At 30.1% G+C, this 20,314-nt stretch overlaps 1 non-coding gene across 1 annotated transcript; it reads right to left on the reverse strand.

Annotated features, from left to right (window-relative positions):
• Nucleotides 1-7,940: 7,940 nt before the first annotated feature.
• TRNAQ-UUG (transfer RNA glutamine (anticodon UUG)) lies at nucleotides 7,941-8,012 on the reverse strand. Its single transcript has one exon. It is a non-coding gene; the product is annotated as a tRNA-Gln (tRNA).
• Between the last annotated feature and the right edge of the window lie 12,302 nt (nucleotides 8,013-20,314).

The raw sequence follows: 20,314 nt of genomic DNA on the forward strand, positions 1-20,314 counted from the left end.
ATGGATAAGAAGTTTATATGGGGGCTTTTGTTGTTGATTATTCTGTAAAGATTAATGATGTGGGTATAATTTATGTGGTGTATCTGTACTGTCTTATGTATGTTACAGACTCAGCAGTTTGTACATTTTAATTGTTGAACAAAAGCTTGTGTATATAAAGATTGGTAATACGAGTCAAGAGATTATGTCTTATTATTATTGCCTTTTAAATTTCGTTGTTCCAAAAGACTAAATGCTACATAATGATATCCAACTCCTCATGTTCAATATAAAAAATAATACTTTCACTGGGGATCGAACCTAGGCCGCTAAAGACAGTTTTGAACACCCTAGACCACTTGAGCTAACCTTTTGCATTTATTTAAGATATTCAAAAGTTAATATATCTACATAAAGATAAAAAATCTACCTTATATATACAATGTAATTTTTTTGCCACCCTCTGAATCCGCCCCTGCTCCCAGGACTCTCCTGGGAAAAAGAAAAAAAAAAACTAAATGCTACATAATGCTATAACTAGTTAATTTTTTTTTTTTGTTTCTCATCCAGTGTTCGGTACCCACATTGGAGCCCGACTAAATCCGAATTCGTGTCGGGTAGTCCCACATTGGGGGGCCAAAGCACTCCCTAAAAATGGCGACGAATGAATAGCTGACCAAAATAATGATGGTCTAGAGGAATCCAGGATTTAGAAATTAAAAAAGGGGTTGATAGAATTCGAATGTTCAAAAAATTTCAACAATAAAATGATGTGCGTTCCTGAGCTACTTATCTGTTTGCAAGTGTGCTAGCTAGTAGCTACTACAAACACAAATTCTCACTAAAAGAAACAAAAACGTCAAGAAACCAGTCCCCAATAGGGCTCCGTGTCTAGGATATAATAGATTGTAAAATTTACTTGGCATAGCTTCCATTATTACCTATTTATGGAACATAACTAAACTTTTCAATAATTATATTTAGTAGCTAAAGTATAACATATTTACTCCACATAGCTACCAGCGTTTTTTACCACTACGTACGATAACTTTTCACACTTTAAATTTAAGCCAACAAAAACGTCTCTCTCTCCTATCCCACTAACTTCACGCCATTATTCACAATATCCCTAAATTTTCTCCAATTTCAAATCATTTTTACAATTCCTAATTTTTCCGAATTTGATATTCCTAATTTTTCTTTGGGAATTTCTCAACACGAAACTGCCATTGCAGGCTCTTATGCTGAGAATCGTTAAAAAAAGAATTAACGATCTAGGCGTTATATGTGATTATGTTGATTCGAAGAAAGTGTACAACAACAAAAAGTGAAAAAGGTTTCTCAAATGGAGAAACAAAAAAAAAAGAAGAGAAAATTTATTGACAATGTTGCTAATGTTAGGGGAAAAAAATTGCTAAAGCCAAACATAATGTGGATGAGGATGATGATGCAGAGGTATATTTATCTTATATTTTCAGTATATTTAGTTCATTTTTTTTTTTCGTACAGTTATTACAGATCTGTTAATTAACCAGATCTATTTTTTATGTGCATTTTAAGTATATTTTCTACTGTTATTTTTTTTCACATGTTTCTTCAGTTAAGTCGTGTTTATTGTTCTTCACCATAACGATAATTTTTAAGATTTTTAAGTATATTCGTGTGTATTTTGTTGACGGTTATTACGGATACGTAAGTAAAATTTTTGATCATTTTTTTCAAGGATTGTGGTGTGTATGTGGCGGCCCTTTCTTGAATACTTGAGCTCAAGTGAAGTCATCCCAACCGAATTCGATGCAAATTGCACCGTATGAGATACGGTGCCCTTTTATGCGACTATGCATGGGATAAGTCAAACAACAATGCATCAAGTGATAACGAGCAACCTCCAAGACCAATTAGACCGGCGGGTTGATTACGATGCATTTGATAAACGGGATCTTGATTAGGCCACCAAGTCTTTTGTGTTTTTGATTTTCATGTTGAACAATAGCGTAGTTGGTTGCGACTTTTGTTGTTTGTTTTTTAATTTTGGACATATCGTTTCATGTGCGGTAATGTTTTTTAGGATGATTAATGTTGAACACCACCTTATGGTTTTTATATTGTTGTTTCTTTCAAGTATGTTATTTTTTTCAATGTATAAGTTTCATTTTTCATTTTCCGTGAAATGTATTCATTTAACAAAGAAATATATCTAACGATTAAATACAATCGAAATATACATAAAATATATCGAGATATATTTCATAAGTCCATTTTTTAATGTACGATTGTGTTACAAAAGTTAAAATTTCATCTAAATACACTTCAAATATATGTAAAAAATATATGAAATATAGTTAACGAAGAAACGAATAAGATTTATATACCAGATCGCATACAAAAATGCAACTAAAATATAGCCCAAATATATACGAAAAACAAATATTAAAAAAAATTCACAAGGCGTAGTTTAAATTTCGCTATGCCCCCCAACGCATACACTTGTGAAGGAATTACCAAAGTTATGCGGACCGCATACTTATGCCTTATGGGCGAGACTTGGCATAAGTATCTTGCGGTCCGCATAACTTTGATAATTCCTTCACAAGTTTATGCCGGTCCCATAAAAGTTTGTCCATTAAAAGTATGCCCCCACCGGCATAAATTTGTAAAGGAATTACCAAAGAAGTTATGCCGTACCGCATACTTATGCCTTATGGGCGAATTGGCATAAGTATGCCAAGGTCCCGCATAACTTTGATAATTCCTTCACAAAGTTATGCAAGGCCCAGATAAAAGTTTGCCCATTAAAAGTATGCCCCACCGGCATAACTTTGTGAAGGAATTATCAAAGTTATCGGACTCAGATACACTTATGCCAAGTCTCCGCCACATAAGGCACGAGTATCGGTCCGCATAAAATTTGTAATTCCTTAACTAATCATTGAATCTTTATTTTTGGTTAAAAATATGAATGTACTTTTTTGAATTCAAATTTTTTTGAATTTGTGTAGTGTTTGAATGAGATATGGGATCGATATGGAATGGGATGATATTTGCGTGAATCGTGGAACAATAAAGCCGATTTTAATTTAAATTGGAGCGATTTTGTTTCCATAAATATAGCAATTTCCGCTTACAATCTATATTTCCGCTTATATTTGCACTATATTTTAGTATACCAGATTTACGATTAAATATAGAGACATCTAGCTACGAATTGTAAATATATAACATGTAGTTATAGGTTGTTAGAATGAGCTAAAAAGTAGCTGTTTATGAAAATTTTACTAATAGATTCCATATTTTCGGGTAGTCCATCAATATTTCGTTTTAAGATCAACATTTGTTTAGTTTTTATCAAAAATCCTAGATAAGAATCTTAATTTGATATTGAGTTATGTTTCTTGGTGAAAATATTGCCCGCCATTGGTTGGCAGAGTACGCTATTCCAATCTTAGTCATGTGACAAGTCGCTGTGTGTTTATTTATGTTAGTCCAATCATCCCATGCGATTAGCTAGCAAAGAAATTAAAAGAAACAATTAAAACATTTTCAATTACAATATACCAGGTCATCCATAAACTTAAAATGCTCATAGAAGATGGCAGTATCAAAAGTTAAATATATTGCAATATGCCACACAGAGATTAAAAGTTACACATAAAACACAAGAAAGTTCCCTAGCTAGAAGAAAGCAAGCGAAAGACCATATATTACGTATTGGATCGATTAAATTATCATATCATATTATATTAAAAGTGGGAACAATCTAAGCTCAAAGTTGAATTACGAAAATGTCCATCTGAAATTGATTGACAATTTTATTCTTTAAAAGAAACTTCTATTAAATGATAATTTTCGCTGCAATTTTATCCTCTTAATTTTTTTATATCAAGTGATAAAGTTAGCTGCATTAAACGGGGTAAATGTGGAGGATTATTCAGCTTCTAGCAGTTACTGAAGGCTGCATTTATGGTAATTTTATCACTAAATAGGGAGGACCATTTCAGCTACCAATAGTCGGTTTACATTTTTGGTTTATAGGTTTTTGGCCTTTGAGCTTCCTCTGATAATTTATACTTTACCTCTTCTTTGTGTCAAAATCCTTTTTCTCCTATAAAACTATTGATCTTCTCATTTGGCTTGTTTTGCTCAACGCCTAATTTTGCTTAGCATCATTTGGAGTTTGGACAGGTAATCTTTTTTTTTTTTTTTTTCTTCTTATGTTAAATCAGTTCAACCTTCATTTTATAGTGAACGCTTACTATTTAGGGGATATATTTAAGTGATAATATGTATTATATTAACTTTATGCCAAAAAAAAAAAAAAAAAAAAAAAACACGTTCGACTAAGCATATAATGAACTCCTTTCCAACAGACGGCTTTATTGCTTTTCAATTGTTTTTTGGTACCAACTAGATAAGATGGTTTAGTGATATTAACCCATGATAAATAGGATAGGAGTAGTGTTTTGTTTTCCTTCTTCACTTTAGATGGCTAATCTCTTCAAATTTTATGCTTTTTAGTTAGTTGACGATCTGATTTCTTTTCGCTTGGAAAGAAACATGTGCTCTAGCCAATTGTCAAGAAGTGTGACTATAAACTAAGAGATTTATCGACTTGTTAGGTACAAAAGCTTGATAGTCTTGGTCTTACCACCAAGCTTCTGTTGATATATCCCCTGTTCTCCAATTTAATTTTTTCAGAGCACACAGTATTTAGGAAGCCCAAACCCGGGAAAATTATTGCTCAAGTTCAACAATGTCATTTGGTGATATTCTCGTGATTCCTCCATCTTAATATTTTAGAGTGGGAGTGAATGTAGAATCAAGAGACTATTTCCTCTGATTTGGTAGTGTTTTAAATTTCTATGAAGTACTAATACATAAGATACCAATAGCTAAATAAGAATTGCTTTTTTCAACTTCATTCAATAGCAGTTCTTGGTAAAATTGTGTTTTACAGTTCAATGACAATAAATATAGATCAAATATGTTCATTTATTAGTTTGAGCTTACATTTTCTCTCTTCAAATTTCGTGTAACTCATTACACACTTATTCTATATTATCTATATCGTTTTAAAATATTTATATTAATTAACATGAAATACACGTGCAACACGTGTCTCAAAAAACTAGTTATACTAAATGTGGGAAGGCTCTAAGCCTAAAGTTGAATTACGAAAATGCCCATCAAAAATCAATTCACCATATTTCCCTTTAATAAAAAAAATTAAATTTAATGTATAATTTCAACTACACTAAATTATGTACATGGCAAGACTCTTACATTCTCCACTATCGACTGAGCTTTAATTATTGCAACTTTTAGTTTTCCTTCTGCCTCAACTTTGCATACGTTAATACATGCTTCGTCTGTCCTTTTAATATGAAATTTATGAGAAGCAAATAGTAGTGCATATACTTACTCCATTATGGACAACGCCGGTACACCTTCATCTTTCAATAACTGAACAAAATAACCCAATAATAATGTAGATTATGTGTCCGTTTGTTCTTACACTTTTCAGTAATAATCTAATATTTATTTATGCAGCCTCTTAATTACCTTCTCCATTTCAAAATATAAAAGGTGTACAATGATGTGTCACGTTACTTTCCCTTCTCTTCCTTCTAACAAAAAATTATTATCAATTGGTAAAACCTTCTTCCCAAGTAAGAAGATTGTTGGTTTCATATGGTATATTTTTCCCCATTTACAACGTACAATTAATTTGCATGTGTCAAATTACGTAATTTTATTCCTCTTTGTGGTAATACTAAAGATGCTCTTATATACTTTTCCAACCTCAAATCATAAAATTGTTTGTTAGCTTGAAATTTGGAAGCACAACTGTCTAACCTTATTTATGATTTTGGAAGAATCACAGATGTTCGACTTCATAAATTATTTTCTCAATCTTTTATTTACATTTATTGATATAGATTTTCACTTTGTTCACATAGTGAATTTAAGTTTTTATTTTATTTCTTCAAATTGTGCATGCTAGCAACTTTTAAAGTTGGAAAACCAAATTTGGAATAAATAGTTAAAGCACAAAATTGCTCTCTCCATCATATGATGCTTTGAAAGTAAATTTTATGATATGTTGTGATTGTAGTATCGAACTTCTTGTCAAATTCCCAACATTAGCTTGTATTTCCAGCACATGTTTTTTCATATGAATAATTGTACGTTACACTCTCAAGAACGATATTAATGCTCATAACAAGAGTTCGGGTTATGACAAACATCATAATGGAAATTATACCACCAAATCATCTATAAGAAGGTGTTTGAGTGAGACACGATCATATCACATGTTTGTACCAAATAACATCAAAATTTATTTCACTACACATCGTACTTACAAAACTAAAAGTTTACTTATTCAATTTTGTAGGTTCAAATGTTAATCATTTCACATTAAACAATTAAGTGGATCGAATAAACTCAACAATCATTAGTTTGAGCTTTTATTTTCGCCTTTAATTAAATTTAGTATAACTCATCACATATTTTCTAATTATTTTTATTATTTTAAATATTTTGAACTGATTAGCATAATATACACGTGCAACGCACTTGTCGAAAACTAGTAACACAATAAACAGAGGAGTCGATAATCTAGATTCTAGAGGTTTTGTTTAAATTTCTACGATGTGAATCTGGAAAAATAAAGAGAATTCATAGTACTTTTCGTTTTGTTGCATAATGCTGGCATGAGAAAAATTTTAATAAAAGTTCACGACCACTAAAGATTTCTCCAACTTATTTGGGAGTAAAAAGCGTGGTTCTCATTGTTATTGTTTGCAATGTAAATCTCATCAATATCCCTGGGGGATACTAACTTGATTTAGTCTAGGAAGAATTAAGTTCCTTTTCGACTAGTAATAGTCAGTGTTTTAAGAGGCGGGGCGCGCGACGTTTTATTCAGCACGGGGCGAGACGTAAGCCCCGAGACACCGGACGTAAGTCCCATAGATCTACAGGGCATATGTATCACGTATCTTCAATTTTATAATTTTATTACTAAAAAAATAAGCAAAAGCAAAATTTTCATTAAAATTCTACAAATGAATCACCAATAATATTAAAAAAAAAAATTACAATTATTATTTGAGAAAGGTAACAACACAAAAAATGATAATACACTAAATAATCTTTAAAATGAAATCTTCATCATCAATCTCCACACCTATTAATCCATCCCACCCTCAACTAATATTTGCACTGGTTTTTTCTTATATATTTAAAAGAAGGAGAAGGGTAAAAAGTGTAAGAGCAATGACAAAAAATGGATAAAGTTTCTTCAGGAACATAGTGCTATGCAATCTCTATCCTATCAATTTCAGACATAATCCTCTAAAACACTATTTATAACAGTATTATTTTCTATGAGAGTTGCTTTTTTATTTGTATATTTCAGAAAAAATCGCTACAACATGAAAACATGAAGTATAAATATCATTACAACAATAATAAAAATCATAATCTATAGCAAAAATTTTAAAAATCAAATTTAACGCCCGGGCGTACGCTTTTACGCTCGGGGCTTACGCTTTTGCGCCAGGGACTTACTCCCCAAATTCTAGGGCATACACCCTATGAATCCACGTCTTTCATTTGCAGCCCGAAGCATTTTTGGTACGCCCCGCCCCGTACCCGCCCAAAGAACGCCTTTGAAAACACCGGTAATAGTCATTGCAATTTTTATGCTGATTTAGAAATAGTCTATAATCAATGCTGAAACAAAAAGAAAATGATTAAAACTAAACAAAACATACAAAAGTAAACATGCATACTCTTCTTTTCCATGCTGATTTAGAAATAGTCTACAATCAATGCTGAAACAAAAAGAAAAAGATTAAAACTAAACAAAACATACAAAAGTAAACATACATACCCTTCTTTTTGTATAATTGATTGCTTTGGTAGGCTGTTAAGAGAAATGTAAAATGAAAGCAGAGAGGTCCTACCGGGAGTCGAACCCAGTTCGCTGGATTCAAAGTCCAGAGTGCTAACCACTACACCATAGAACCTCACATCAGGACCATACAATGTTCTTATTTTATAAGTTTCAAATTTGTCACGACCCAATTTCAAAACTATATTTTTATGCCCTAAAATTGACTCCCTCACTAATTCCGTGCTTGCCAAACAACTTATGTAACATTAGAAAAGCAAAAGTTCAGAAAGATAAAAGCATCAATTTCAATTCCAATCACTAAAATCAATAATCCATTTTATAATGTTAAGTCAACCTGTCAGTGTCTTTAGGACATGAGTTAATTGGATATAGTCAAGTAGCCATGTTGGTTTGCTTTTCTAATCTGCAGTGTTTTTGAAATTTTAGTACTCATAGATGCTCTTGTATAACTAACAATGAGTAAGTATAAACTCAAGGTAGGTACAGTTTTGTAAGGGGGAATGTTGTTTTCTCTCGTTTATAACTAGCGAGGTAAAATCATGTGCCCTGCCTCAACTCATTGTTTCTCCTTTTCCTTCTAATTAGACACAACCAGGGAGAATAAATTGTTGTAAGTTGAACCACTTCGGAATCAATTTCGAAAATACATAATTGAAGCTGCAAAATTCGCGTCCGATTTTATAAAGTTTGTCTGAAGTTTGATAGATTACTTGTGCGAGCAAATATCAGACATACATAACAAAAATTTGATTTGCCAGCATTAAACTTCAGAATATGCAATTGGATAAGAGCATGTAAAGATGAGAACACCCTTAACTAACGTAATCACTTACTCTATTAACGTACATGTAGCTCTTTCTACATTATAGACATTATTATTAATTTAACCATAGTAATCGGCATGTTATAATTTCTGCATAGCTGATTCCTGAACCTAACGACGGCTAACCCCCCTATAATGTTAAAGAAATATGTGATGTTGAATGTAGCAATACAACTCATCGTCCAACTTTGCGAGAACAATGTGCAACAGGAAAAAAAAATGCAAATCACTGAAATGTAAACTCCATCCATTCGTTTTATATAGCAGTATTAAATATAGAGTTTAAGAAATAAAAATAGAAGCTTTGTCACATACCAAAAATTCTGTTAGAACTTGTTGTTCTAAACATATTATAAAACTTTCAATGGCGTTGGAGAATAACATTAAAGGTAACATAAGAAGTTAAAAATTAAAACGCTTTTAAACGCAAGAAAGATTTCATATTTTTGGAGTAAACTAAAAATAAACGGAGGACCATATAAAATAGAACTACCGAAGTTCAAAATTCCTATAATACTGCCGGCGAGCAATTAGGACGTGTAATTAGGCGTACTAAGTAATATCATTGGTTTAGCAATTCAAGCCATGGGTAATGCAACTTGTATGCTTGATCAGCCAATAACTTGTTTCATCTTTATTAAAACAGAACTAGTTAATGATTTTATACCTTGATCTAATTTAAAATAGGCCTCTTTATCTCCCCCAGTTTTTTTATTTATATTTTTCCTATTTCCTGGATATCTAAAATAAGATAACATAGAAATTGGAATCCCAGTAGAGGTCAGGAATGAGGCAAACTAGCTAACGGCAAGGAAAACAGTCATGCATTAGAAAAAGGCAGAGTCTTTATCACGCCACTTTTATGGATTTAACGTTCTTACATGACTCAACATTTGTCCTCTCCAGTGTATTAGGTATGACACTTTAATTTGATTGATTATATAAGTACTAGTTTTACTGTAAATTAATAATTTGACCTTTCCTATATTTTGTTAATTTTCAAAATATGGTTTGTTTGACGTCACTGACAGCCAAAAAAATTTCCTAAGGAGATTTGATATAAAGTAAACATACAGAGAAATTAATTAACGAGGAGATTTAATATCTATTGTATATATATATATATAAAATAATTTTAACTTTGTATGTACAATATAAATTTCTAATAAACACGAAAGAAACTCAAATGAATCCCTAGCGTTGTTTCACTTTCTAATGAAGGCGGAATAAATTCAGATGAATCCCTAGCGGTTCCACTACTTGACATTTATGTCTCGGCCTGATGAGATAAAGAATACTGCAAAGCTACAATATTAGTGAAGTAGTTAGATAAAGTAGATCGAGTTCACATATTGTAATTAATTTCGCTAGAACTTTATAATGTAACAGAAAATTTGTAGCGTTTCAAACCTTTATCAAAGAGTTAGGTTCTTACACTCGTTCATAGGAAAGATGATTTCTAAAATCAAAATTTCTTTTACAGAGTTGAATCTCAAATTAAATGAAAAGAAATGACCTATTTATTCCCTCAAAATTTCAAATCATATTTGGATTGCTCATAAATTGTGGGGACTAAAATATGTTCTGATATAAAGTTGAGTATAACTGTATAACTTATAAGTAGTCTCAAAGTCGTCATTGGCCACTTTGATAAGTAAACTTCTGGTTGACAAACATGAGCAGATTCTAGTTTCTCTTTATTTTTTTAAATGACCATGCGACTTGTGAGTTAATTAGTGGCTAATTATTAAAGGTTTTAAATGCCTAGTAATTCAAGTTGTCCTATTGTAAGCAGACCCGTTTGTTTGTCATAATGAACCAAAATTGCCCACATGTGTAAAAAATCTATTTTAATTTAAAAATAAAATTTAATTATAAAAAATTTAAAATTAATATTTAAAAAATATGTGCATATAAATGATATTAAATTATTTATTTAATAATACATTGTTTCTTGAAAATAAGTTAATTAATAATCATATATTTGTAACTAATATTGTAAAAAATAATTGATATATAATTTCAAATTAATAATATTTTAATTGATTATAAAACTTAAAACATACCTTTTTTGTGAGAACATCATGAGATTGAATGTTTGACAAAAAGAATATTTATAAATATAATGCCCTAACATTATTCAAATGTTTGACAATAATTCTATATAGAAACAAAAAAAAAAAAAAAAAAAAAAAAGACTAAAGCAAATATTTTTTCGAAAATATTTGAAACACTTATGTAAATTCCAACGTTTTTTTCATACTTTGACCAATGATTAGTCGTATGTCAAAAGAAAAGGAAAATACAACTCTATAACTTCATTCACGACAAAATATTTTATATAGAATAACGACTTATTTTTTAATATTACGAGACGTAATTTCAAATATTAGAATATTAACACGATATGCTAAATGAATAAAATAAAAAATTGAAAAAAAATACATCAATTGATACGTAAACGTTGAGAATCGAGAAGAAAGGAATTGAAATATAAATACTTTAAATATAATTAAGAAGTAAAAAATAAAAAAGAAATTAAATAATAGAAATAAAAAATAAATTAGAAAAGAAAAGTTAAAATAAAAAAGTAAATAATCAAAATAAAAATAAATTAAAAAAGAAAAGAAATTAAAATAAGTGAAATAAACTAAAAACGTACAGTACGTCCATTTTTAATTGGAGAGTGTAATTACACCTCTCAATTACACCCAATTTATCGTGTAATTACTGGTGCCAAAGTAATTACATCCAATTGTTTTCATTAGCTTAAAGTTTTTTATTTTTATCATTTTTGGGTTTAGATTTAAGTGTATTATTTTTTAAAGCATAACTTTATTTCGAATATACGTACCAAAAATTTTTTGCAACTTTCGGACCAATGATTCGTGTGTCAAGATCCGAACCGCAATATTTTTTAGAACATATTCGAAACAATAATGTTAGGCGCATTAAAAAATAAACACATTTTAGGAACTTAGTGTTTTTTTCCATAAAAAGATCGCAACATCTTATTTTAATAAATCTTTTTTTTGAAGACTTGTTGTCATGCTTTTTTTTTTATTTTTTGGTTAACGATTAGTGTATGTATTTTTTAAAGCATCAATATTTTATATCGGACGTCCGTTTTTTTTTTTTTTTTTTTTTTTTTTGGAACATATTCGAAAGAAATTACGCATTAAAAAATAACACACTTAAGGAACTAAGTGTTTTTTTCCATAAAAAGATCGCAACATCTTATTTTTAAAGGGGTTTTTCCCAAAAGGTTAAAGTAAGTTTTGTTTAAGGTTTAAGTATTTTATTTTTTAAGGTTTTGATTTAAGCGTGTTATTTTTTAATCAAGACGTAACTTTATTTTGAATATAAATATAATTCTAAAAAATATAGGGAGAAAAAATATACACATGTCCTTTTCTTAGTGGTCAACATATAATTAATTCTCTTAATGTTCTTTCTTGATTTTTTTATTTTTTTTAATTATACGAATTTTCTTGTTTTGAGACAGATGAATTTGTGGGTCCCACTTTTTTCTTTATCTTTTTAATTTTTCCAACGATTTTTTAATCATTTTTATTTTTATTCACTTATTTATTTATTTAGCTTTCCCCTTCTTCTTCACTACTTACTTTATTTTTCTTTCCTTCCATGGTAGCTGCACTCATTGCAGATTTTTCCCCTTTATCATTTTTAGCGTCATTTTCACATCTCAGTTAAAAAAAAAAAAAAAATCAATCTTTTTCAATACCCAAGTGGAAAAACTCAATCTTTTTCCAATACCCAAGTTGCAAAATTGTAAATCTGTCTCAATACCCAAAAAATTTCTGACCAAGATCATGAAAACCCAGTTCGAATATTTCAAAATGTAGCAGCTTTTTGTAAGTATTTCACTTCAGATCGTACAGATTTTGCAAGAGGGGGTATTCTTGTGAAGGGAAATTCATAGTGTCAAGGCAAAATCAGGCTATGGTAGTACTCAAGATCCGAAAAAGGGAATGTTCATCTTCTTCATCTGCACATCTAATCTATCTAAAAGATAAATTTCATATTTCTTTTATTATGTAATAAAACTCATCAACCATAATTATTTACAAAGAAACAAAAGAAAAAGAGAATTACATGGATGAGGGGGTACGAAGTTGATGGAAATGGGGTTATGGAAAAATCTGGGAAACAAGAAAGAGAAAGGGTGAAAAAGAATAAGAAAGAGAAGGGGTAGAAAAGGAAAGAGAAAAAGATAAACCTAAAATAAAAATAAAAGATTAGGAAAAACATAATTAGGCATAGCTAATTATATGTCATCCAATTTGAAGATGACATGTGTATAGTTTGGATCGTGTCATTAAGGTGGCGCTTATGTGACGCGCGTGTATAGCACCTTCCAGCCATGAAACTGGTATTCCACGTATAAGGTGGTATTTAATTAACTTGAAAGTTGTTTAGGAGTCCGGAATCAAAATGCCCCAAAAAAAACTACTTTGAACTAAAATACCCCAACAAAAAAAAAAATGTTACAAAACTATCTTTCGCGCAGTAATTTACTGCGCTAAAGCAGTTCACGGAGACTTTTTTCGATAATCGCTTTAGCGCAATATTTTATTGCGTTATAGTAAGTTCGTTAAAAAAATTCTATAACGCAGAGCTTGATCAAAAAAAAAAAAAATTGGCCAACTTTATTTTTTGAAACACTTAGTGTTTTTTTTCATACTTTGACCAATGATTAGTCATGTGTCAAGATTTCGAAACGTCAATATTTTATATAGAACCTGATGTTTTTTTCTGCGTACAATAATGTAGGCTCAATACATCAAGGATACGTAAACGTTCGGATCGTTATTTTAGGGGTTAAAAAGGTGCCCGAAGTAAGTTTTATTTATAAACTTTAGGTTTAAGTGTTCTATATACATAGATGTCAATTTTTGTTTGAAGACTTGTTGTCATTAGCTTAAAGTTTTTTATTTTTAGAGTTTAGATTTAATTGTGTTATTTCGAATATATGCGATTTTTTGCTCTCGGACGACCGATTTACGTGATTTTTTTTTTTTGTAACATATTCGAAAGAAAGTTATGCATTAAAAAATAACCCACTTAAGGAACTTAGTGTTTTTTTCCATAAAAAGATCGCAATATCTTATTTTAATAAATCTTTTCTTTGCAGCGCTTAGTGTTTTTTCCATACTTTGACCAACGATTAGTCGTGTGTCAAGACTCCGAAACGTTAATATTTTATATAGAACCTGATATTTTTTTTCTGCGTACAATAATGTAGGCTCAATACATCAAGGATACGTAAACGTTTTGGATCGTCGTTTTAGGGGTTGAGAAGGTACCCGAAGTAAGTTTTGTTTAAGGTTTAAGTGTTTTATTTTTAAGGTTTTGATTTAAGCGTGTTATTTTTTAATCAAGACATAACTTTATTTTGAATATAAATATAATTCTAAAAAATATAGGGAGAAAAACTAGTTGTAAAGTAGTCAAATTTTAGATGGTCATAACTTTGCGTTCGGACGTCGGTTTTACGCGTTTTTTTTTTTTTTTTTTGAACTTGCGTATTTTTTCGAGATCTATGCCGATTTTAAAAAAAAACACCTTTTATCCCATTCAATTTTAATTTTCCCCTAAATTGGCCTGAAATTTTCAGTTTTATTTACTTATAAGATAATGATACGCAATAGATTTTAACGTAAAAATTCCGGTGTAATGTAGCTGTGAATGTCAATTTTACTACTGCGGTTTCAATTTTTGAAAATAAAGCTGACTAATTTTCTCGACATATAAAGTTGATTAAAATAACCTTACAAACCAAACACTAAATTTTTTCAAACAAAACTTACTTCGGGCACCTTTTCAACCCCTAAAATGACGATCCGAACGTATACGTATCCTTGATGTATTGAGCCTACATTATTGTACGCAGAAAAAAATATCATGTTCTATATAACATATTGACGTTTCGGAGTCTTGACACACGACTAATCGTTGGTCAAAGTATGAAAAAACACACTAAGTGTTGCAAAAAAAAAAAAATTGCCAATTTTTTTTTTTTAGTGCTCGCTATTTTACTGCGCTATACAAACAAAAAAAAAAATTCTTTAGCGCAGTAAAATACTGCGCTAAAGCAGTTAAAAACCTTTTGGCAACGGCTTTATTTTCAATAAATCTAAACCCTAAAAATAAAAAACCTTAAGCTAATGACAACAAGTCTTCAAACAAAAATGGACGTCTATGTATATAGAACACTTAAACCTAAAGTTTACAAATAAAACTTACTTCGGGCACCTTTTCAACCCCTAAAATGACGATCCGAACGTTTACGTATCCTTGATGTATTGAGCCTACATTATTGTAAAAAAATATCAGGTTCTATATAAAATATTGACGTTTCGGAGTCTTAACACACGACTAATCATTGGTCAAAATATGGAAAAAAAAACACTAAGTGTTGCAAAAAATAAAGTTGGCCAATATTTTTTTTTTTTTTGTATCGTTTCTATAACGCGCATTTTACTTGCGTTATAGATTTTTTTTTTTTTTTTAGCAGTTTTTTTTATAACGCAAAGAAAATATCGCGCTAAAGCGATTAACGCTCCGTCTCCGTGAACTGCTTTAGCGCAGTAAATTACTGCGCTAAAGGTAATTTTGTAACTTTTTATTTTTTTGTTGGGATATTTTGGTTCAAAGTGATTTTTTTGGGGGCATTTTGGTTCCGGACTCCTTTTAGCAATTCAGGATTTCAGGCCTATACCTATCAAAAATCTTAAAGCGCCATCCTTTTTTTTTTTTTTGGTAAACTAGACACTACTATATATATATATATATATATATATACATATATTCATTATATATAAGCGGCTTGGGGGGACGAACACGGCTCCCCAAGCTTGTACCAACAGCTTCACGAATTGTACCCGCATTAAATTCTTGTATCATGAGCTACATAATTTGTACACTTTATCCAACTATTTTTATATCCCATGTAGACATGTGTCATAGTACTTAATATTTATTCCCTTCTCATGTATAGACGTATGCACTTTAAATTTAATTATCCAACACATTTATTTCCTCCATACACTTTTATTTGTTCACTTTTGACTTTTCGTGTTCTAGCTGAATATTTATTCTCTTCTCATGTATAGATATATGCAGTTCAATTTTAATTCTCCTACACAAATTTATTTCCTCCATGCACTTTAATTTGTTCACTTTAGACTTTTCACATTCTTTGAGAATTAATAAATCCCACATGCATATATGTCATAGTACTGAATATTTATTCTCTTCTCATATATACACGTGTGCATTTCTATTTTAATTCTCCGGCACATATTTATTTTCTCCGTGCACTTTTACTTGTTCATTTTGACTTTTCACGTTATTTAAGAATTAACAATGAAGTACTCCTCCCGTCCCATATTACTTGGTCACATTACTATACTTGACTTTTCACGGTCTTTAAGAATTAATAAAAATGACATAGACATGTGTCATAGTACTTAATATTTAATTCCCTTTTTCATTATATATAAGCAGCTTGGGGGGATGAACACGGCTCCGCAAGCTTGTACCAACAGCTTCACGAATTGTACCGCATTAAATTCTTGTACCATGAGCTACATAATTTGTACACTTTATCCAACTATTTTTATATCCCATGTAGACATGTGTCATAGTACTTAATATTTATTCCCTTCTCATATATAGACGTATGCACTTTAAATTTAATTCTCCAACACATTTATTTCCTCCGTGCACTTTTACTTGTTCACTTTTGACTTTTCGTGTTCTAGCTGAATATTTATTCTCTTCTCATGTATAGACATATGCAGTTCAATTTTAATTCTCCTATATTTCCTCCATGCACTTTAATTTGTTCACTTTAGACTTTTTACATTCTTTGAGAATTAATAAATCTCACGTGCATATATGCTATAGTACTAAATATTTATTCTCTTCTCATGTATACACGTGTGCACTTCTATCTTAATTCTCCGACACATATTTATTTCCTCCGTGCACTTTTACTTGTTCATTTTGACTTTTCACGTTATTTAAGAATTAATAATGAAGTACTCCTCCCGTCCCATATTACTTGGCCACATTACTATACTTGACTTTTCACGTTCTTTAAGAATTAATAAAAATGACGTAGACATGTGTCATAGTACTTAATATTTAATTCCTTTCTCATGTATAGACATATGCACTTCAAATTTAATTCTCCGATACATTTATTTTCTCCGTGCACTTTTACTTGTTCACTTTTGATTTTTTGTGTTCTAGCTGAATATTTATTCTTTTCTCATGTATAGACATATGCAGTTCAATTTTAATTCTCCTACACAAATTTATTTCCTCCGTGCACTTTAATTTGTTCATTTTTTACTTTTCACATTCTTTGAGAATTAATAAATCCCACGATATATGTCATAGTACTGAATATTTATTCTCTTCTCATGTATACACGTGTGCACTTCCATTTTAATTCTCCGACATATATTTATTTCCTCCATACACTTTTACTTGTTCACTTTTGACTTTTCACGTTATTTAAGAATTAATAAATGAAGTACTCCTTCCGTCTCATATTACTTGGCCACATTACTATACTTGACTTTTCACGTTCTTTAAGAATTAATAAAAATGAAGTACTCCCTTCGTCCATATTATTTGGCCACATTACTAAAAATATATGTCTACTTTTCTATTCTATATTTATCTTCTTTTCTATTTCTATTATCCCCGTTTTCCTTCTTTGTCAATACTTTAGCAGTGAAGAGAGGACGAACAATAACAATGTAAATTTGTACCAAAAGTTATTTTAATGCTCCTACACATAACTTGTTCACTTTTGACTTTGCACGTTCTTTGAAAATTAATAAATAAAATATATATTTTATCATAATATCCATATTTATTGGTATATAATCTCAAAAGCTTCAGAAAATGATTTGAAAATGAATAATTAATGTGAAGGGTAAAATAAGAAGAAGAATTTTTTTTTTCCTTGATATGTTAACGTCGACAAGTAAAAGTAAAGGAAGAGAGTGACATTTATCCCCATTTTCCTTCATTGTCAATACTTTACTTATTTACTCTCCTTGCAAAGATTTGATTATCGTTTCTTTACATTTATAAAATGTATTACTTTATATTTTCATTTCGTAATTAAAATTTGGTGATTAATGATATAACATATATCTTTCTAATTTTGATTTCTTTGTAACAATTAATATAAAAAATTATAATATATTTTATAATTAATTTAATAAAAATATTTTAATCCAATATATACACCAAAATGGTTCTTATGTTTGGATCTGAACAATTACTTAATTGAAATGGACATCAACCTGTCGGTATACATATAAAATATTAAAGAATTTAAAAGAAAAAATTTAGAATCAAAATATTAATTTTCCCTCATATTCTTACTAATTTTCTTTTACATTAATGAACAATTTTCATTGTCATGATAATGATAAAAAAAAGTCCGACTCTTTCCATCTCAAAAACTTTTAATTACAACTAAAGTGATGGTATATAAAATACATTTTGTATATATAATAACAATTAGAATGTTTTTAAAAGTTATTTTCAAAATACAAACCTTAAAGACTGGCTAATTAAAGTGAATAGACATGTTCGGCCCATGCATCGCACGGGCATGTATTGCTAGTATTAACATATATCTACAAAACTACATTAGAATTTATGGCATTTGAGTCATTTGAGTTGTTCAGGGTTGCCACCCTCTTGGGCATTACATAGCGAATCATTTCTTTCATAGGTAGCTCCTAACATGTCTGCCCAAAATACACTATATATTCATAAACATAGGAGGAATTGCTAAGATTTTTATCCGTAATAAAGCACCATCTTGGTAAACAACTAATCAGTACTAGTTGAAAATACTAAAACTGATTATAAAAATTGAATTTTGTTTCCAGCAAATACAAATCTCTATATTCATCCATATGTTACGATTCAAATTGGATCCATGATGGATCTCCACCTAATAAATCTAATATTAACTAATTAATCCACAATTACCCAAGCAGCAATCACCCAAAGATATGTGGTTTGTTATACTTTAAAAATTGAGCCAAAAACACAAAAGGAATTAAGATAAGAAAAAAAGGAAGAGATTAGTAGATTCTCATTCATAGCTTCAAAATGAAGCCCCTGTTCGTCTTTATATATGCTCTCTTTCTTCGTGACTTGGGATTAGGCTGAAGAAGAAATAAGATAAATTAAAGCTTAGTTGACAAATGTGTAACAAATAGAACTTAAACTAAAGAAATATAATTAGGGCTAAAATGTAAAGTCCAAAATACGGTTAATTCTCATTAGATTCACTCCAAAGGCGCCTCTTGAGGCCAAGACAAATCCAAGTCACACGAAATCCACAATAATTATACAGTGTATCTTTTTAAATTTATACTCTTTGAGTCCAAGACAAATTCAAGTCATGAAAATTAAACATTATTGTATTTAAACGTATATATTGTAAAATTATATAAAAGTATATATATTTGTAGTGACCTTTGAAATATATTAGATTATTATGAATTGTGCTTTGCTAGAAGAAAGATTTAAAATAAAAGAAAGATTTAGAGAGAATGCTTACTGTTTATGGTGAACTATGTCAAAATCAAGGTAATGAAGAAACATCCGGGGAGTAGTCTATAGAAGCGTGGGGGCAAGGTTTTCTTTAAATTGGTCCATTTCGAAAACTTTTGGCAATTAGCTTTATAGGGGTGTAGCCTGGTGAATCTATTACTTTGACTAGAAGTACACATGTGAAGACATGTAACCTAGCTAGTCTTGAAATGGCCAGGAAACCATCTAAAAAAGGTATACATATATATTTTCTTATATTAGTTCCTATAGAGCTCCTAATTAATTTATCTAAGTAGCTAAATTTTATAATATTGAGATTACAACTATTAATAAAATTATAGTAATTGCTTTATGAAATTTAGATATTAAACAGAGAAAAGAGAGAAAAACATCTCGTAATATATCATATTAAATTCTTCTTATTTTCAACTTAATTATATCGAACGGCCGTGCATTATATTTTGAGTTAGAAGATCAGCATATATATTTTTTTCGGTGAGGAACCAAGTGGAATTTTTTTTTTTCCATATTTGAAATTTAACACGTTATTTCGATAGTCGTATTTACACCATAGAACCGCGCAGACATATGTGGGCTATTTGATCTGATGCCCATCCGGCCATTCGTTGATGCCGCTCTGATTATATATATGTATACACTAAAATGTTAACTAAATATCTATAATAAAAAAGTATACTAAATTAAGGTTAATTCTAACAGATTCATAAATTTCAAACTTAATGTTGGATCCACCTCTACATAGGAGCTTCATGTATATGTTTTATGGATAAGTTGCATTTCGTGTTTTCTTAATGACTTGTTCCAATGCTTACTAAGTTTTCATACTCACTCCTCTTATCTCATGTTTAACAAATACAAATAAACTTTGCTTCGAGACTTCTAGTTGATAGCCACTCTCCTCTACTTTCAGTGTTAATTAAGCTCCACCTCTACTCCATGGAGGCATATAG

This window comes from Lycium ferocissimum, chromosome 10 (assembly GCF_029784015.1).
Source record: "Lycium ferocissimum isolate CSIRO_LF1 chromosome 10, AGI_CSIRO_Lferr_CH_V1, whole genome shotgun sequence".
Lineage (NCBI taxonomy): Eukaryota > Viridiplantae > Streptophyta > Magnoliopsida > Solanales > Solanaceae > Lycium > Lycium ferocissimum.